The sequence below is a fragment of the Taeniopygia guttata genome, chromosome 9 (genome assembly GCF_048771995.1).
Source record: "Taeniopygia guttata chromosome 9, bTaeGut7.mat, whole genome shotgun sequence".
Classification (NCBI taxonomy): domain Eukaryota; kingdom Metazoa; phylum Chordata; class Aves; order Passeriformes; family Estrildidae; genus Taeniopygia; species Taeniopygia guttata.
The window spans coordinates 2533011-2551359 of NC_133034.1; the positions used below are offsets into that span (position 1 = coordinate 2533011).

An 18349-nucleotide genomic window follows, 5' to 3' on the forward strand; every position below is an offset into this window, starting at 1 on the left:
CAGACTTGCCACACCCATTGACTCTGCTGACCTTACTTCAGCTGAGACCCACACGTGGTCAGCCTGCTTGTCCTCTGGAAGAGTCAGGATATTGAGATGTACAAGAATTGTGCTCTTGTAGCCTTCAGTGATCTGTCAGCTCACGGAGTTGAGCAGACAGGCGTAGGCCAGGAAAGGCATGATGGAAACCAGGGAGTCTGTTCACCAGGAGCGAATGGAAAGAAAGCCACGGGCTGGGAGTCCTGGTCGAGCTCAGGCTTTTGGGAGAGAAGCTGGGGAGTTTTACCCTGGTGTGAGTGGTGTGCCAGCTGCCAATCTGGCACCTGCTTCTAGGTGGAAGGTGCAAAGAAAGGTGCAAAGAGAAGGAAGGCATGGCAGCTACCCAAGGGAAGGCACTGGGATCTTTCCTTTTGGGATGACAGTGTGTTATGTTTCAACTGATGTTAACCAGCAGCTTTGCAAAGTACAGAATCCACTTCTCAGATGTTTTCCAAATGGTGAAGTACAATACACAGTGGTTTCAGTGAGGTATTTAATGGTCTGGAGCAATCACAATTATCTATCAGCTATTGTCCTCTTTGGGTGGGGTAAATACAGAGCACGAGACCTGCAGTTTAGCAGGGTTGTGAGGACATACTAAGGTGTTGCAGTCACTCAGAACGGCACTGTCTGTCTTGAAAGGGGAATGCCAAATTCCCAAGGAGAAGCTGTGTAAAAAGGATTCAGCTTTGCCATGGGTTTGTGGACATTAGGATAGCTGCTGACTTCAAGCTGGGCTCTCAGGCTTGCTGGTTGCACAAAGCCCCAGGACGTGGGGCTCATACAGCTGGATTTAGGTTAGAAACATTTAGCCTTCTACCTCCAAGCTGGTGCTACTAGGCTGTCTGCTGCATCTTCTCTGCTGTTGGGTGGTAATGGAGGTTGACAAGGATTTTTCCCTGTGGAAAACTCGGAAGAACTTGGCTTCCTTGCACATTCATGGAGATCATTTAGTGACACCAGTACCAGGGCCCTGGTGGAGTAGAAACAGTGAGTGAGTAACAGCCCGTAAGTAATTGCAGCAATGCGGCCCTTGCAGGGAACTCTTCTGTGATTTATTTCAAACAAAAACAATTTGTAAGTTGTGGTTCATTGAAACAGTTGATCCTGAAGAGCAGTTCTCCTCTGGAAAATGACTGAGCACAATATATGTGCAGGTGGTCTGTATCAAGTGTGGTTTACTGAAGTTACAGCCAACATAAGCAAGTGTTGCTGTTAACACAGGGTGTGTGTGACCCCTCTGCAGCTCCTTGCTCTTTCTTGAATCTTCAACTAAAGATTCACCTGGTTTCAGTCAGGGAGCAGTGTAACTGCACTAGGCCTGCTGAGTCTATATTTAATAATAGTATTTTCTGGTGGTAACAAAGAGCAGAAGCTCTCCCAAACGGAATTTGCTAGGTACCAGTTAGGGAAGGAACATGCCTGTCAGCTGCATGCATGCACACAGACATGCATAGAATATGCATGCACATCTCCTCCCCTGGGCCAGTGCAGTCATCAGGCAGCAGCAGTACCTGGAATCACTGTCAAGGAGCTCTGCCCCAGTCGCTTTCCTGGTGGTGCACAGGTGAAGCACAAATCAGTGGGACAAAGGAAGCACAAGGCTGCAAAAGGCAGACAAAACAGCTGGGGAGGAAGGCAGAGGTGTACTCAGCATGGATCGACTCTGTTCAGCACTTGGAAGTTGGGGAATGCAGATGGCAGCTTTCACAGCACCCAGGGAGCATTTGGGGACTGGGAATTCAGCAGGCAGGCTGTCTCACTCCCTGCCTCTGGACTGGTTTGGATGGAACACAAAGACACACAGGCTTAGCTGCACAATGTGCCTTTTCACCCTTACCATGGTCAGCCCAGAAGACAAGGAGAGGCTGAAGGCAGGGAGGAGGAAGAGGATGAAGTGTTGGTTCTTGCACTTTAGCTGCCACTGTGGTGAATCAAAAAGGTGTTTTCCTAGTTGGTGTTCTCAGGCACGGCTGCATGTGCTGCTGGATGGGAACTGCCAGGCAGATCATCTGAACAGGATTTATTCTCTTCTCTAACCCAGTGGAAAGAGGCAGTGTCTCTGGAAACAAGGATGTGTTTGATCTTCAGTGTCTGTCCTGGGCTGAATGCACAGGGTTGCATCTAATTTTGCAAGCAAACAGTTCTAGCCCTGTTCAGACCTTGGATGGGAGGTGGAAAAGAAATTCCAGATATTGTTGGCACATACCAAGGAGTCTTGGGGGAAGAACTAGACCACAAAAATGAAGTGAGTCTCAAGATTGCATTTTGGGTGCTGTGGCTTCTGCAGACAGGTGGTAGGAAAGGCAGCCTATGCTACAGTCTGAAGTGACTTAGGCGGTTTAGACAGGGCTTTTCAGGCACTTCTCTTTTTCTTGGGTTGTTGAAGATGCAAGTGTATTAAAAGTCCAGTTACTGACTTAAATGCTCTCTTTACATGTAAATTCCTTACTTTATATACAGACAAAGCAAAGAACTGATACAAATACTTAGATTTGCAGCAGCCCTGTCACACACAAGAACCCCTGTCCAGCGGATATCTGCTCTCAGAGTTGTTCTGCAAGAGAAACCTAAACAGCAAATGGCAAGCTATCCCTTCTGCATCATATTGCACCTTTTCTCCAAAGGAAACTTAGAAAAAAACATTAATATCTTCTACTGCCAATGGTAGATTTCTTTGAAACAACATGGGTTCAGGAGAAAGCTGCTGTGATGTCAAGAATGCTGAGTTTATGGCTATTAAACCAAGCTTGTTGCCAGCTGTGTGCCATTGTACTGCAGTGCACTATCAATGTGTTGTAATACCTACTCTAACTTGTGATTGTCTATTAAAATACTAAACAATAGCAAAAGAATTAATACCCAGTGTACCTGAACTCCATCTGAGGGCTTTTCATACCCCAAGGAATAGGGGAAATAGCAGGGGTATAGCACTGACCCACTGGAGAGCAGAGCTCTCTCTCTCTGCTGGAGGAGCAGCAGCCAAGGCTGCGCCAAGGACACTTGAGAGGGGCTCTGTGGGTTTGCTCTGGGGCAGGGCCAGGACAGCTCCTGTTCCCATGAGATTCCCCCTGGGTGTGAGAAGGGCAGCAGGCTGGGAGCTTGGGCAGCCAGCAGGGCTGTTCCTGCTGTCTGCTGGACAGGCTGTTTTCCACCCATCTCCTCTGCCTTTCCTCCAGGCATGGCAGGCAAAGACAGCAGCATCAGCTGCTCCTTGTCATGGGCAGACCAAACCCAGCCCTGCTCCTGCAGGGGCTTTGCCACCCCTGGCAGGGCACAGCTCGCTCAGTTGTCTCCTGCACCCTGACAGCAGATAAGAGTGGGATATGGACTGCAGAGACCTGGCAGTTGTTTGAGGAAAGTTTCAGGCTTGTCCAAATGACACAGAAAAGCCACCAGAGGCTTGCAGCATCCACCCAGAGTGGAATGGGGAGCTGGAGGAGGGTGGGTAGGGAAGCACACTCTGGCTGGCTGGGTTTGTCTCTGTGGGGTGGGTGATGGCTTCCTTTGATCCCCCAGCTTGGTGTTCTCTCCCCCTGAGCAAGTCTGGCTGCTCAGCTCATTGCCACGTGATGTGGGCACAGCAGCATCCTTATAAACCTACTGCTGGCCTTAAAGATGCCAGTTAGCTCCCTGGTGTTTTCCAAAAGGCTCCATGTGGTGATTCCGCTCTCATCTCACAGGAGCACCTGCCGTTTTGAATAAATATAAACCCAAAGCCTTTGCTCACTCCAGGAGCTGCAGCACCCTTGCAAGGCAGAGGTGTGCAGCTCTAAGCACCGTCTTTGTCCCCTCTTGGTACCGATTGTCCTGCTGTGTCTCAGCTTGCAGGCACAGTTTGAAGTGCTTTGTAGCCCCCTTCATGCTCAGTGAGGTACATTTTTACCTCATCAGAGGGACACATAGCTGCTTGCTTCTGCACTCTGACATTCCCCTGCAGGGAAACCTCACACCTGCTGAGGTTTTGGAGAGGCCCAGAGGAGTCATTGCTGGGGAGAGCTGGAGCGGGTGCCCCAGGTAAAGCCCTGGCAGGGGCACTCCTCTCCTCTCCTCTCCTCTCCTCTCCTCTCCTCTCCTCTCCTCTCCTCTCCTCTCCTCTCCTCTCCTCTCCTCTCCTCTCCTCTCCTCTCCTCTCCTCTCCTCTCCTCTCCTCTCCTCTCCTCTCCTCTCCTCTCCTCTCCTCTCCTCTCCTCTCCTCTCCTCTCCTCTCCTCTCCTCTCCTCTCCTCTCCTCTCCTCTCCTCTCCTCTCCTCTCCTCTCCTCTCCTCTCCTCTCCTCTCCTCTCCTCTCCTCTCCTCTCCTCCCCTCCCCTCCCCTCCCCTCCGGCACAAGCCCCAGCTTTATTCTGCTGCAGGGCCTGATGCCTTGATAGTCAGTGTTTTCTTCTTTGGGGCTACCTCATCATGCTCAACAGCAAGAGAATTTAAAAAGAAATCCATCTGGATTTGGAACATTGGAAATGTGGGGGAAAGGGTGCAGAAAGATGGCTGTTCCTTAGTAGCACATGCTCTCCATTTGCTACCAGATTTTCATAGTTACTTCCATTGCCTTAACTTATTCACTTCACAACATGGGAGACTCTGAATTTTGGAAGCAAATTTTAGTGATTTTTGAGAGCTAGGCTCCTAAAGATGCCTGGAGTTAGGCACTCAAAATAACAAAACATTCTTGAAAATACGAATCAGATTATTTTAATTAGTTCCTCTCCCTGGGGAGTGATGGCTGGAGTGGACAGGAGGATTCCCAGACTGAAGGCTTCCCTCGTGAGTCACCTGCCCTGACCTCAAGAGCCAGGTTTAGGGACTGCCACATTTCAGGGCCACTCTCTGCTGGTCGGTAGCAGTAAGTACATAGTACAAACAGCACAGATCCACCTCCTTAGCCTTGAGCATGCTCTGGAAGCAGGGGGACAGCAGATGCTGCTTCACGGGGGGACACATCCCTCCCACAGCACAGGTAAGAAATTCTGGGCCAAGTGGAGCCCACATGGACCTCCCTGCAGTGTGGTGCTCACCTGGGGCTCTGTGGTGGTCTGCTCCCTGTGTGTGAGTGTGAGCAAAGGTTTGTCTGGGTCCAGGCCTCAGCTATTGATGCCACTTCAGCTAAAGCTGAACCACATTGGCAATGACTGAAAAATACAAGGGATAAGCACATGAGCTGAAAAGGCTGAGTGTTAGTCAGGCCCTTGGGGAGAAAATACCAGTGACCAGTGGGAGATATAAACACCAGATACTGCTTAATTTACTGGCACAGAGGTTCATGGGCTGGGAGCTGAACCAAAAGCAAAACCGTGGCTGTGCTGCTGGGAAGGACAAGGTCTATAAGCTCTTGTAAGAGCCTCCCACAATCTTCCTTTCATCAGTTAGTGTAAAGAAAATATACAGCCTAGCTGACAGCAACTTTTTACTGCTCCAGGAAACAAATAGCTACTGCAACAGGGAATGACAGACAGACCAGAATTGTGCTTTCCCAGGCTGAATAGAGCTGTGAAGCAGCATCTGAAGGGCTTCAGCAGAGGTGATTAAAGAAGATGCTATCTCCCAGCCCCAGCAGACTACAAAAGGTGTATTTTCAGTGGCTAAATCCTGAAACAATTATGGCCTGGAGTGTAGTCAGGTTATTTCTTATCTTTCTGATGGCCTGCTGGCAAAATCTGTTTTCTTAAATGAGGTTTGTAATGTCTAGTACTTCCAAGGAAAGATGGTATTGCCGCTGCAATGTGTGTGGTAGTGAGGATCAAAATAAACATAGCAGGCACTGCTAGAACTGCGTAGGCTTGTAATTAATATCCCATTCCTCAGGGAAGTGATATTTTCATTTTGGTTGTGGAGAGACTTGTTGCTTGTTACAGAGGAGTGCTGAGGGTTGTGCCTGCTTCACGTTGCTCCCTCAGCACAGGCAGGTTTGACATTTGCATCTGAATTGCTGGGCTTGTTCCTCTGGGTTCTCCAGAGCTGCTCCTCTCCTCCAGCAGTGGAGGGGAGGTCGCTGGAGGGAGGCTGTGGCCATGCCCTGTGTCTGTGTGGGGTGTGCTGTGTGTGGATGGATGCTGACACCCAGCCCAAGGCAGTGCTAGGTTTCTATAGGTGAGCTTTGATCACGGCACACAATGGCCTTTTCCTCATCCTGGCCCTCAACTGACCATCTTGCTGGGCCTGTCCAAGATGGACAGAGTGCCAGAGTCCTTCACTGGAATAATTTGTCTGAGACAATGGTGATCAGGTACCAGGTACCAGCATGACCCTTCAGGATCTTCCCTGAGCCTGCCCAGGGCTGAGGGCACATAACACTGCTGAGCTTTAGGTCTGCAGCTCATCCTGAGGGAAAACAGTGCCTTTGCTTTGTGGTTCTGTGAAGATAAGCACCAATTTTTATTGTAAGATTTAGTGCAATACACACTTGCAGAAGGGCTGCTTTGTTAAGTGTTTCTTCTTCTGACATCCTGAGAGCTTTACTACGAGGAGTTTGTTTTCTTTAAAAAGGAGCACCAAAGGGATACCCATTGTGCCTTGCAGAGACAGTGAATCCATGGCACTGCAGCTGATGGTGTTTATTTCTTCCCACTATAACATCCAACCTCACCATTGCATTCAGGCAGTTAAAATTCCCAGTTGTCACACTGCTTGTTTATGAGATGGGGGAAATGACATGTTGGCAAAGAAGTGTGAATGAATGAAGTCAGAGGAAGAGAGAGCAGGCTGCTGAGAAGAGGGAAGTCTGAAAGGCAGAGCACATTTTAACACTGAGCTTTCCCAGCAGCATTTCTCCAGAATTTAACTGGTAGGTGGTGAAGCCACGAGGGATTGATCTTCTGGAGTGCCCTTCTGCATAATCCTGTAGGATTGCTCTACATTCATTCCTCTATAAGGCAGAGGCTCTCCTTGAGCAGCCGTGTCAGCCCCAGACAGCTGAGCAGGGACAGGACTGAGCAGCCCCAGGGGAGGGTGTGGGAAGGGGAGCCAGGGCTGGGTCTGGGTCACAGAGCTCCCTTGGCTTGGGGCTTTCTGCCCCTTGTGCTCTGGAGCTTCCTGGCCTGGTACCTTGGGGCTTTAGAGGAAATGTATTTTCCCTCTCTCCCTTTGGTCAGATAGCAGAGGCTTTTTCAAAGACAACAGAGAGCCATCAGAATTTTGGAATAGTGTTGTGGGTTTTTTAGGGTTTCGTGTGGCGTTTTTTTTTTTATTAAGAGGGAAGGAGTACGATATTCCAAAGTGACGACTATCCTGAAAAGTGTCCTGAAACCCTTCTGCTGCATTGCAGGCTGCTCCATTTGGCTTCTCTGAATACAAATCAGCAATGAAAGTGAAATTTGCTAGGAATTAAAGTAGACTATATGAATATGGGACACACTGAAAGCTGTCCATGTTTAGAGTGTGATGAGGCTTTGAGGTTATTTTGCTGTCCTGGTACTGTGCCACTTTATTGTTTTCATGTGAAATCTTGGTAGCTTTGAGCTGCCTCACGAAGTATACACTGCCAGGTCCTTGTGACCCTTGGGCCCCTTATTGAAATACTGTATGTCAGGCTGGGAAAAAAACAAATCCTATAATTCATCTAGAATCTTCTGGCAGGTTAAAGCATGGAATTTGAGTATTTTCAGGACTTGTGAAGGAAGCTTGTCTTTTGACAGTACCTTTATTTACAGTCTGAAGGCCACAGCTAGGAGCCAGGTGGGCATCTGGCACAAATCTTTCAAAGTCCACCTTGGAGGAACTGTTGATTCAGGCCAGTAGTGTCTGTAAGGTATCTGACTTGCTTCATTTCTGAAAAGCAGCACTTGATTCAAGCTCCTGACACAAAGGCAGTGGCTGTGTAGTGGTTGTGATTAAAATAATAGAGGAAAAGCCTTGGCCAGTGTTTGGACAAGCCTCTCTCCTCTGCTCAGAAGATGCATGTGAAAGCTCTTGCCACTTGGGCCAGCCTACTGTTAAGCACACAGGTGGGTTACAAGAGTTGGAATCACTGAAGGTCCAGTCCCTCTGCCTTTGAAGGCAGCAGGAGTTTTGCCATCGACTTCAGTGGGAGCAGTTTCAGCCTCAGGTGGCCAACAGCCTGAAGTTACAGCCAGTGCTTTGTAGCGCAGTGAAAAGGATCTGGAATTCTGACAGCAGCTCCTGTGCAAGGAGATCTGATCCATTCCCATTTGTTCTCCCATCAGATGTTGCCCCAGAAATTGGTAGTTCAGTGTCTCTGCTGCTTTAAGGCAACCACTGACCAAAGTGCAGGTTTTGTTATTTGTGTGCCTTCATAAATATCTCAAGGCAGATGCAGAGCTCTGTAAGCAGAGGGGAAGGAGCCAGCTGCCAGTGGAAGGCCATGCTGGAATAGAATCAGGGATGCTTCCTCCATGTCCTCAGTAAGCCAGGTGATTGCAGTATGCTGCAGGGGCTGTGAGGACTTTGAGGAAACCCAGGAATTTGTCTGGCAGGATCCATGGAGTTTGGAGCATAGCTGCTGCACTGCCACTCCAGCACTGTGCTTTTACTCAGCACAAATGTGGGGAGCCAAAGATGGGAATGAAAGGGGTCAAAGGAGGAGTGAGTGGATAATCTGTGTCAGTGGGAACAGCCTGGCAAGGAAAAAGAAGAGGGGACAGCTGAGCTGCCAGTCCACCAGCTGGTCTCCTTTCTGCAGGAGTGCAGTGTGGGCCACAGCTGCTGAGGCCTGTGTGTGTGAGGACATGTGGAATTACATGTTCATCATCTGTTGGTTACAGGAGATCAGTCACATACCTTTCATAAATGTAACAGGGATGTCCCGTGGCCGAATTTCAGAGATGGGGTCTGAAAGATGCATGGAACACAATGAGTTTGTTTTATTAAAGGGTGAAGTTCTGTACACCAAGGGAAGGAGGGCAGTCTGGAGTGCTGAGGAAGCTGAGTGAGCCAGTCACACTCAGGAAGGAGGGGAGGGGGGTGTTTCGTGCAGGGGAGAGGTATCCACAGCTGTCTCCTGCTCGAGCGAGGCTGAATGATGGGCATCACAAATCCCAGGGGGCTCTCAGCAGGAATGGGACAAACATCTTCAGCTCATGGTTGGAATTTGAAGTAGATCAAAAATAGACAGTGTATGAAGTGTATTAATTAAGGGGGTTTCAGCTGTCACAGGAGTGAGGATGCAATTAAAGGTGCAGATCTTGTTACACTTTCTTATTTCTGATGCTGGGTAAGTGCAGTTTCCTGTCACTCTCACACACTGATGAGTCTGTTGTCCTGATTCCCAGATGAGGGAATTATCTATACCACTGTCTGAGACCCTGGCCAGGGATATGGGCAGGCCATCACATCCTGGGAAATGGAGAATGAAAAAGTCATGAGACCATGTGGTTTCAGCAGATACAGCAACTAAGAGTGGATCAGTGGAGTCTATTTAGAGCTGGTTGCCCAGCCTGTTTCTAAGCATCCCCAGTGACAACACCTGTTCCCATGAGATTTCCACTTGGATTTTCTCCAGTGCAGGTGCAGTGAGGCTCACTGTGACTGGCATTCAAGCTGTGGGAGCACATATGGCAGGAGAGCAGCAGTCCCTCAGCAGTACCCTGAGTAAGCCTGGAGGCTGGAACATGACTTGCTTGTAAATACCAAAACCAAGAGGATTGCACAGTTTGCTTCCATGGGTGCTCAGAGGATCAAATCCCCTCCACTTTCCTAACAAACTGGTCAGCAAAGGCCATAGAGTTATCTGGTGGGAGGGAGGCAAGCAAGCTGCACAGAATTGTGATTGCTCTGCAGAACAGCCTTCTCTGCTCTGGAACATTGCTTCTATGTGGGCACTTGGTTTTATGTCAGTGGCTCAGGAACAAGCCCAAAGGCAGGCAGGGTCAGGGGAAAGCACTCTGCAAGGCATTGCTGAAAAACTGCTGACTGTGGTGGTAGTCACTGTCACTTACTAGTCAGACCGGTATTAAATTTTCCCTAATGGCTTGCAAAAGGAGAATGTGCTTTTGAATTACATTCATAATTTAGGCAAATAGTGGCCAGACTGGTGAATGTCTGGAGGTAATATCTTTAGGACTGCCAAGAACATTTCCCACTGGCATAACTGAATCTGGAAGTGGAGTTGACTTCCAGACTTGATAAACCTCCCAGGGATGGTCCCTTTTTTCTTGTGACAAGAAAGAAAAATTTGGTGGCAGTACTGTTGTGCCATGATGCACTAAGGATGTGATTATTCAAGAGCAAGAGCATCTCAGTGAGTAAGAGAACAGAGGAATCAACAGGAGAACTTGCTGCTTTGAGTGGGGTCCTGGGTTTAGACCTGGTTAAGTACCTGGGACCTGATGCACTTTGAAGCAATATGGATTTTCCCAGGTGGGAAGAGCATGCTCACTTGGATACACAGTATCAGGAGAACTAAATTCAGATTTTAAAAGTTGTGATTTTCACTGACTGGCCCATTATGTTTTCTAAGGTGGGTGTAGAAGACCTATTGCTTACATTCAGGGGAAAGGTGGTGAAGGAAAAAACTGGGCAGTTTGCATTTAATGTGAATCTTAGCAACACTCAAGCAAAAAAGACCCAATAATCAAAATGTTGAGAACAGACCTTTTTCAAGTTATAAATTCCTGAAATTGCAGAGCTTTTCCTTCAGCCATCTTTCTGCATTTAGCTGAGTGCTTAATGAGTGACAGTTTCTCTCAGATATTCCCTAATCATAACCATATTCTAGGGAGACCAGTTACAGCATCGTTATCATCTCTTCCTCTATGAACATGTTATGTCAGGTTAATAATGGTTGCAGCAGGTAAGTGTGATCCTCTGAAGAACAGCCCTGGCTAACATTCCTGTAAATGATTCAAGGTACACGAGTAATCTTACTGAGTTCATTTGCTTCTTAATTTCTGAGTGCCACCTTGAAAAGCAGATTCAAGCAGTATATGTAGAAAGTCTGCTTTGTTCTGTTTTTAAGACATGGCAAGAGTTCATATCCTCCTTCCTGCAACATAAACACTGTGCCTGCTGCAATTTTTAGCAAAGATAAAGCACGTTTACTCTAAAGGGAGAAATTCTCTTTTATGGCTTTCACAAATCATCGTGGTCAATGTAGTGGGGTATCTGCAGAGACAGCTGGTGTTGCTGTTCCAGTCCTCTGAAGAGTGCATCAGGATTTCAGGGAGCTGGGAGGCAGCTGCCCTCAGGAATTCTGCCTGGTACCTTGCAAACACTCTTATCCTTGTCCCTCTGCCAAGCTGTCTGAGGGGGAGCTCATTAGTGCTGGAATGGGGAGCTCCAAGGAAGGCATGAACCTTGCAAGGTGTGAGAAGCTCAGAGGTGGCCCAGTTTCCCATATGCCAAGATCACAGTCCAGGAAAAAAAGGGTTTGAAGCATGGTGATGGTAAATGGTGCCATCTGTTTCGCCAGAAAATCAAATTGCCTGGATAAACTAGTCTGTTCTTTAGAGAACTACTCTGTTCTTTAGAAACTGTGCTCCAAAGATGTTGCTATGAACACTCAGGTCATTCACAGTGATCCAGTTGCAGACTGAGGCTTGTAAGTCTTCCAGCTCGTGGTTTTACACTCGTTTTTTTCAAGCTGTGTAACTGCTGCCCAACTCAGAGCTGGGACTGCACTTGAGGCAGTTCCTTCTCACGCTGCTTATGGCATGCAGTGACAGCCAGGCATGGTGCCCAGAGGCTGCTGTACCTTTCTGGAGTGTGGTCCATATGTGTGAAAGCAAATCTCATTCAGGCATGCTGAACCCCTAGGATGCTTCAGCCAAAGCTAGTTGGAAAAGAGTAGATGCATTCCTCTGATGTTCTTACAAATGCAAACAGTAGTTTTTTTCTTGAGTAGCTGAAAATGCTGTGAAATGCTCTGTTTAGTTTTGTCTGGGATAAAATGTCCCACAGGGATGTTTCTCTTGTCCCTTTCCCTTCCTCAAGATTCCTGTTAGTGGTCCCCACTGTACTTTTTGTTCATTCTGAAACGTGAGCCCTAATGGAAGTGTCAGGCAAGGAGGAAACAGGGGGGTGAACATAGACCTTAGGGCTGAGTCCAGCAAAACTGGATAATCCCTGGAAAATGTTCTTTCAAAGCAAAAAGATGTAAAGAAATCCAACAGCTCTATCCCATGAGATATAAACCCATCTTTGGCATTAGATGGGTATGTAGGTTTACTCAGGATGTCAGGGTTCTTTAATGCATTAACAGTGTAGGTACAAATGTTCATGGGAACATCCAGAGGAAAGTTGAGTGGTAACTGTTCTGGGAATCAAACTACAAGTTTTTAAGACTTCTGTTTGAAACTCCCTGCTAAATTGATATTTTTTTGTCCCATTAACCACACAGAGACATGCACAGAAACCAAACATCAAACAGCACACAGAAGTGATTTTTGTTTCTTTCATAAGTACTGCTACAGCTTCAGAAGTGAGAGGGGAATTGGAAGTGGGGGCAGAAAAAAAAGATCTTTAAACGGTTTCAAAAAAAATAATCCTTGCTCTAAAATGTCTACTGCCAAATTTCATCACAGACTAATTCCTTGCAGCTGAGCTGCAAACCTCTATGAAAATAGGGGTTTACAGTGGAAACACTGACTAACTATAGCTGTGCAGCCCCATGAATAATGACGCTCTAATTACGCCTTATGATTTACCAAGACCTGCTTTGTGTATAGCTGTTGCTGGTTTGGGGAGCAAGATCTTTTTTTTTCCTTGACTGTGGTTTGCTTCTTTTTGTTCATATTGTGTTGGCACATAGTTTTTGAAAAGCTTTTCTCTGAAGGGAGCTGGGCAGACAGCTATGATTAAGTATGAAATGATTGGTTGAGCTGTTTGTCAAAGTTATAAATAGGATACCACACAAACCCAACACTAATCTCGCTGAAAGACAGATACTGGCAACATTTCTTAGTCATCTGTTCCTGACGCTCAGGGGAGAACAGCTACACTTCCATTAAGTTTTCAAACAGAAGTTGCCTAAAATACATTTCTATGGTAAAATTTTGGGCATATGCACTGTAAGCCACGCTGAGATCTAGCAGGGTGTTGGAGTTTTAAATGTTCATCCCAGTTTAAACCTGGTCCTCTGGATCCACCCCTCTGTGTAGGGGTGAAGGGTGATGGTTTGATATTTGTGGAAACAAAGATCTGTTAGTGAAGCAGTTCTGGCAGGACCAGGCTGATTTCCTTATCTCCTCATACCCCTGGATTAATTTTAAGGGTGGAAGAGGAGGTCTCTAGGGATGTCCTCTGCATCTTCAGGTTTACAGGCAGCTTTCTATAATCTGCTTTTGGAACATCAGATGGAGGCATAAAAAGAAGAGCAATGGCACAGGTTTCACTTATGTGCGTCTGCAACCAGAAGGGAAAGGCAGCATATTGAATTCCTTCTGCTGCAGATCTCTCCCACAGCAGCTTCTGCAGGCTCCAGCCTGGATGCTGCTCCTTGTCCACTGTGGTTCTGCATCAGCTGCACCTGTTCTGTCAAACTGGAAATCTGCAATTCCGTGTTCCCACAGGATGACCCCACATTTGCCGTTTGCCTTCATGGTGCCTCAAATTGTAGGGAAGGGCTCCACAGTTCAGCACTTTTACTGATGGCCAAAACATTCATGAGACAATTAAAGCAAAGCAATAGCTGAAGGAGAGCCAAGCATTTCTGGGGCTGAAGAAAGCTTCAAGTTGCAAAGTGAAAAAGCCCACAGCAACCAGAGCTTGCCCCTTCAATCCTGCACCTTCCCACATCCCTGCCAACACATACAGCAAGGAGTTTTAGAGGAAGTATAAGCACTTCTAATTTGTGGCATAAATCAACAGCTCTCCATAGGTAAAGTCTCTTATATTTTTACAGAAATCTAAAAAAGGATTATCTTGAATTTCTGGGGTTTAAACAATTCAGACATGCATGTTTTTATTTTTAGCTTCGGTAAGTGTACGCATGTCTGTGGAATTTCAGATTAATGAGCTTCATTTAACCTAATCTCTTAAATTTTTAACCATGGACATTTTGGTTTTGCAAACTCTCAGAATCGGATTCAGATCCAAAAACTTTGTTTAGTAACTATTTAAAAATAAAGGTTTTTTCCAAATTCAGGAGTCAAATTCATTCTTACCAGCAGACAGAGTGATTGAGGGTTTTTTTAGCTTCCTGATTTTCCCTTGGGATATCTTTGTTGCTAAAGAGTAAGACCCTCCTTGTGTGCACTGGGTGAACTGGCAGGAAGGAGTGGGGCTCATCAAGGTGGGCAGCAGTGGCCTGTGCCCTGTGCAGCCTTCCCCTTCTCCTCTGGTGTGGTACACCCTGCTCATCCCAGTGTGCTGCAAGGGATAAAGAACAGGGAGTGCCTTCCAAGAGCTCAGGGTTGAGCATGCAGCTGAAACCCAGAAAGATAATTTTCATGGTTTTCACACCAGCATCAACTGCTTGAGTTTTGCTGTGGTTGAAGGGAAATGTTCTCTAATTGCTGACTTCTCTGTGAGAGGTTAATACAGGTTTGTTCTTTGCACTGAAATGACTGGGACCAGCCATGGGCACTCCCCATTCTTGAGCAGTGATTTTACAAGCTTGCTGAAGCTCTTTAGTCTCTATCTCAGACCAGCCACAAGTGCAGTACCACTATCTTCCTTGCAGAGCTTTAGCAGGTGAACTGGAAAGGCCTTTGATTTTGTCCCTTCCTCAAGTTCCTGACATGGATTATATGAATTATTGCCCCAAAGTTTGGGGTTTCTTAATGGAGAATAAACCAAAATCCTTCAGCTCTTAAACTTCTTAGTGTGAGCTACATCTTTAATGTTTACTACCCAGATTCCTTTTGCAGTCTGATCCTACTGGCAGTGAAGAAGAGCTGACAGTTTCTGCAGTAGATATTTTTCTGAGAAGAAGCTAGTAAAAAAGATTCTGCTTAATGAATTGCTTTGCCTCTTATGTAATAACATATTTATGTTGTTATGAAGCCTGCAGTGAAGCTGCATCTGCTAAGAGTGATAGGTTTCCAGTTTGATCTTATTTTAGATTGCAGCAAACTGAGGATAAAAAGACTCTTTGTTCCAGGAAGAAAAAACACAACTAAACATCTGGTGAGAAGCTGATGTGCTCAGGACAACTCTGAAAGAGGCTGATAGTGATAGATTGCAACACACAACTTCAATACGTCCCCACAAGTGTTATGTGAAAAGACAAGATAATTCTTCCCTTGTTTAAGAGTAATTTTAAAAGGTTTCTGTTTTTCAGGGAAGGGGAGAGGAAAGAGTGTAACAGTGCACTCCCTGTGTGTTTCTCCATGATTTTTGCAATTGGTCTAGTTTGGACTGAAGGCTTCTTTCAGGATTGATTACTTGGAGAGTGTTAATTGTAGACCATGTCCTAACTCCCAGTGGAAGCCTTTCATAATGGATCATCTCCTGTAGCAGTCCTGCTCAGAAGCACCCCCACTGTGTGTCCAGTGCCCAGAAGAGGATCTGGGGAGTGTTGGATTCAGTGTGTTCAGTCAGTTCTGCTAGCTGGAGGTCTTTCACTGCTTGTGGTACATGTGGATTTGGCCCTTGTTCTTTCATTCCTCTCTTAACCACTGAAAAAGATATTTTCTACTGCAAATTATAAAGCGTTTCCTACTCTGTCCTTAAGTACAGGCTTGGATCATTTCACCCTGTGCTCATTCCTGCTGTGTGTGCACAGCTCAGTGGCAGAGTCAGGCCCATGTAGCTAAAGGCAGGTCCTGAGAGAAACTGGGGCAGCAGAGTGATGGGAAGGGCTATTCTGTTTCATTCAGAAAGACACTCCCAAAACCCAAAGGAGCAATGCGTGGGTGAAGTGCTTTCATGCAGAGCTTTTCACTAAGAATCAAGTCTGTTGTCAGCACTTGTGACATTTTCTCTGTTCCCTTCCTCTGGGCAGTTTGCCACTGTAACATACACAGATGACATTAGGATTTGCAGACTGTCGTTTCTGAAGGCACTCTTATCTAATCTGTACTTAGTATTTTTCCAGGACACGGAGGTGGCTCTTTCTCCTCTGTTAATTAACTTTTTTTTGCCCATGTTTGCCTGTCTTATAAATTCCTCTGACATCAGGGTCTAGGATTAAACAAATTGATACCACACTTCCAGTGTCTGTGAGCTTGACACTGAGCTGACAGCCTCGGAGCCTGAAGTATTTTGACACACGAACAGAGCAAATACAGGGGGAAGTGCTGTTCAGCCTCTCTGCGTGCTCCTGCCAGGCTCCTGCTTTGAACAGCCTGTGTCAGTGCTAATGGGGCAGTCCCAAAGTCCTCCCACCCTTCAGTGGGTTTCTGCTCGAGGTGCCAGTTGTGACATTTCTCAGAAGTAGCTGTATTTATTCACTGTGTCAGGTTTTCACTGTAATGCAATTACAGAACAGCAGTAACCTGGTAGGGAGCCAACTTCATGCAGTAGCCAGATTAAGTTGTCTTATTTGGTTAACAGTATTTTGATAGTTTATTAAATCCTAGTAGGAGTAGAAAGATAAGAGTGGAAAGAACAAATCTTATGGATTATCTGCTCTTGGTTGTTCACTCCTGTTGGCATAATCCTGGTCTGAATGATGAGCTGTGGGAACAAGCGTTTAATGTTTCCTATTGTCCCATCTTAAACGTGTGCATTGCTTTATCAGAATAAGCATATTCTCTAGCTATTTTTTTTCCAGTTTGCTGTTTTTATCACTGATGTGGAACATGGTGCTTGCTTTCTTTATCTAGAATGAAAACATTAGTTCATCTAAGATAGCACAAGCTATTTGATCAGCCTTCAGATGGCAAGGCGTTACAAGAGCTGCTGACATGGGACAAATCCAGACCTGTGTGTGGGAACCCAGGGCTTCCCTCTGGCTGCCCTGGCAGGTCTGGGACCCTGGCAGGGGGTCAGGAACCCCCCTGGACAGAGCCCCGAGAGACACTGTCTGTGATCTCTGTCCATGGAGAGGAGTTTTCAATCTTACAGGATGAATTACAAGCTCTGAGTGTTTGATAAGAGTAATAATTAAGTGTGACACTGGTGCAAAAGTAAAATTTTAGATTTCTAGATTAGGGGTTCAGAGGGGACAAGATGGAGGAATTGGGTGTGCCTTGTCCTTTCCTCCTTCTTCATGCCCTCCATGTTTCACTGTAGTGTTGGCATTTTTCTATTGGTTTAGGCTGGGGACACACTGCTCAACGTAGGTGACAGATATTGGCACGTTATTGTAAATCCAGCACAGGTAGTTTGTGGTATTTAATGTTTGTACCATCCCACTGAGGGCAGAGCCCCACACGCTGCCCTGCAGGACAGACCTGCGGCAGGGCAGCAGAACATGTTAGAGATAAGCAAAAATAAACAACCTTGAAACCAGCACAGACAAATTATGGCTTCTTCTTTGGCAACGGGGCAGAAAGACAGAGACTTTCTACAATCTCGGAATCACCAATACCCACAGATTCCGACACCTGTGGTGTGCAGCTTGAAAAGACCTCATGCCCTTGTTTTCAGTCCCCCGAGATGACCAGCTTCTCACCCAGCAGCAGCAAAGGGATAGGACTGATTGTGCCAGAGACAAACCCCTCTCTCCTTGCTGAGGCCAGGGATGTGCGTGGGTCACCGGCATGGCGCAGTGGTGAGGGAGCCCCTGCCTCCTCTGCAGTCCTGCTCGTGTGTCAGCTGTGACACTGCTCTGTGGTGGCCTTGGGCCAGCTGAGATTAGCCTGGGTCTTGCCACGTAGCAGGAACTGAGGTCCATGAGTGGTTCCTGCAGGGTGCTGGTGAAGCAGACAACTTCCCCTGTGGCTGACCTCTCCGCCTTGCTGCATTAGCTCTCAGGACAGCCCATCTGAGATGTCCCTGAGTCCATGGCAGGGCTGGTTTCCAGCTGCACCCTGCCACCTCTGCTTCTCATCCTGAGAGTGCATCTTCCTAGGAAACGCAGGAAAACAAGGACTTCATTTGAGCACAACTCTTCTTTATTACCATATTCTGCCCCCTCTTTCTAGGCCGGACCACAGCCCTGCCCCACCTTGCTGTCCTCAGCCTGCAGTATCACTGAGACCAGGGAGAACATGGTTCAGTGCATTTTGATCACAGTGTTTGCTGTATGATACTTGGTATTCAGGCCTGCTGTGACTCCCTTGACATTATGTGCAAACTGAAGCCAAAATGATGATACTGTTAATACATAATCAGAAAATAGAAGATATCGTATTTTGCCAACAGCTGACTGCAAATCAAAGAAATAGGCTGAACGGCTAACATCTGCCTTTGCAATATGGGAAAAGATCTGATTTTCACACTGCTTAATAGAGCAGTCTGGTTTCTGGTTCAGTTTGATTGTAGCAGCTACAACAGGGGATGAGCTGTACAGCTGGACACCTTACACAGGTGGT

The 18349-nt window shown here is 46.7% G+C and overlaps 1 protein-coding gene across 1 annotated transcript in view; it reads left to right on the plus strand.

Moving 5' to 3' along the window:
* The window catches only part of GPC1 (glypican 1), a 203394-nt gene that overhangs the window by 80493 nt on the left and 104552 nt on the right, over positions 1-18349 (plus strand). The gene's annotated exons all lie outside the window — the stretch shown is intronic.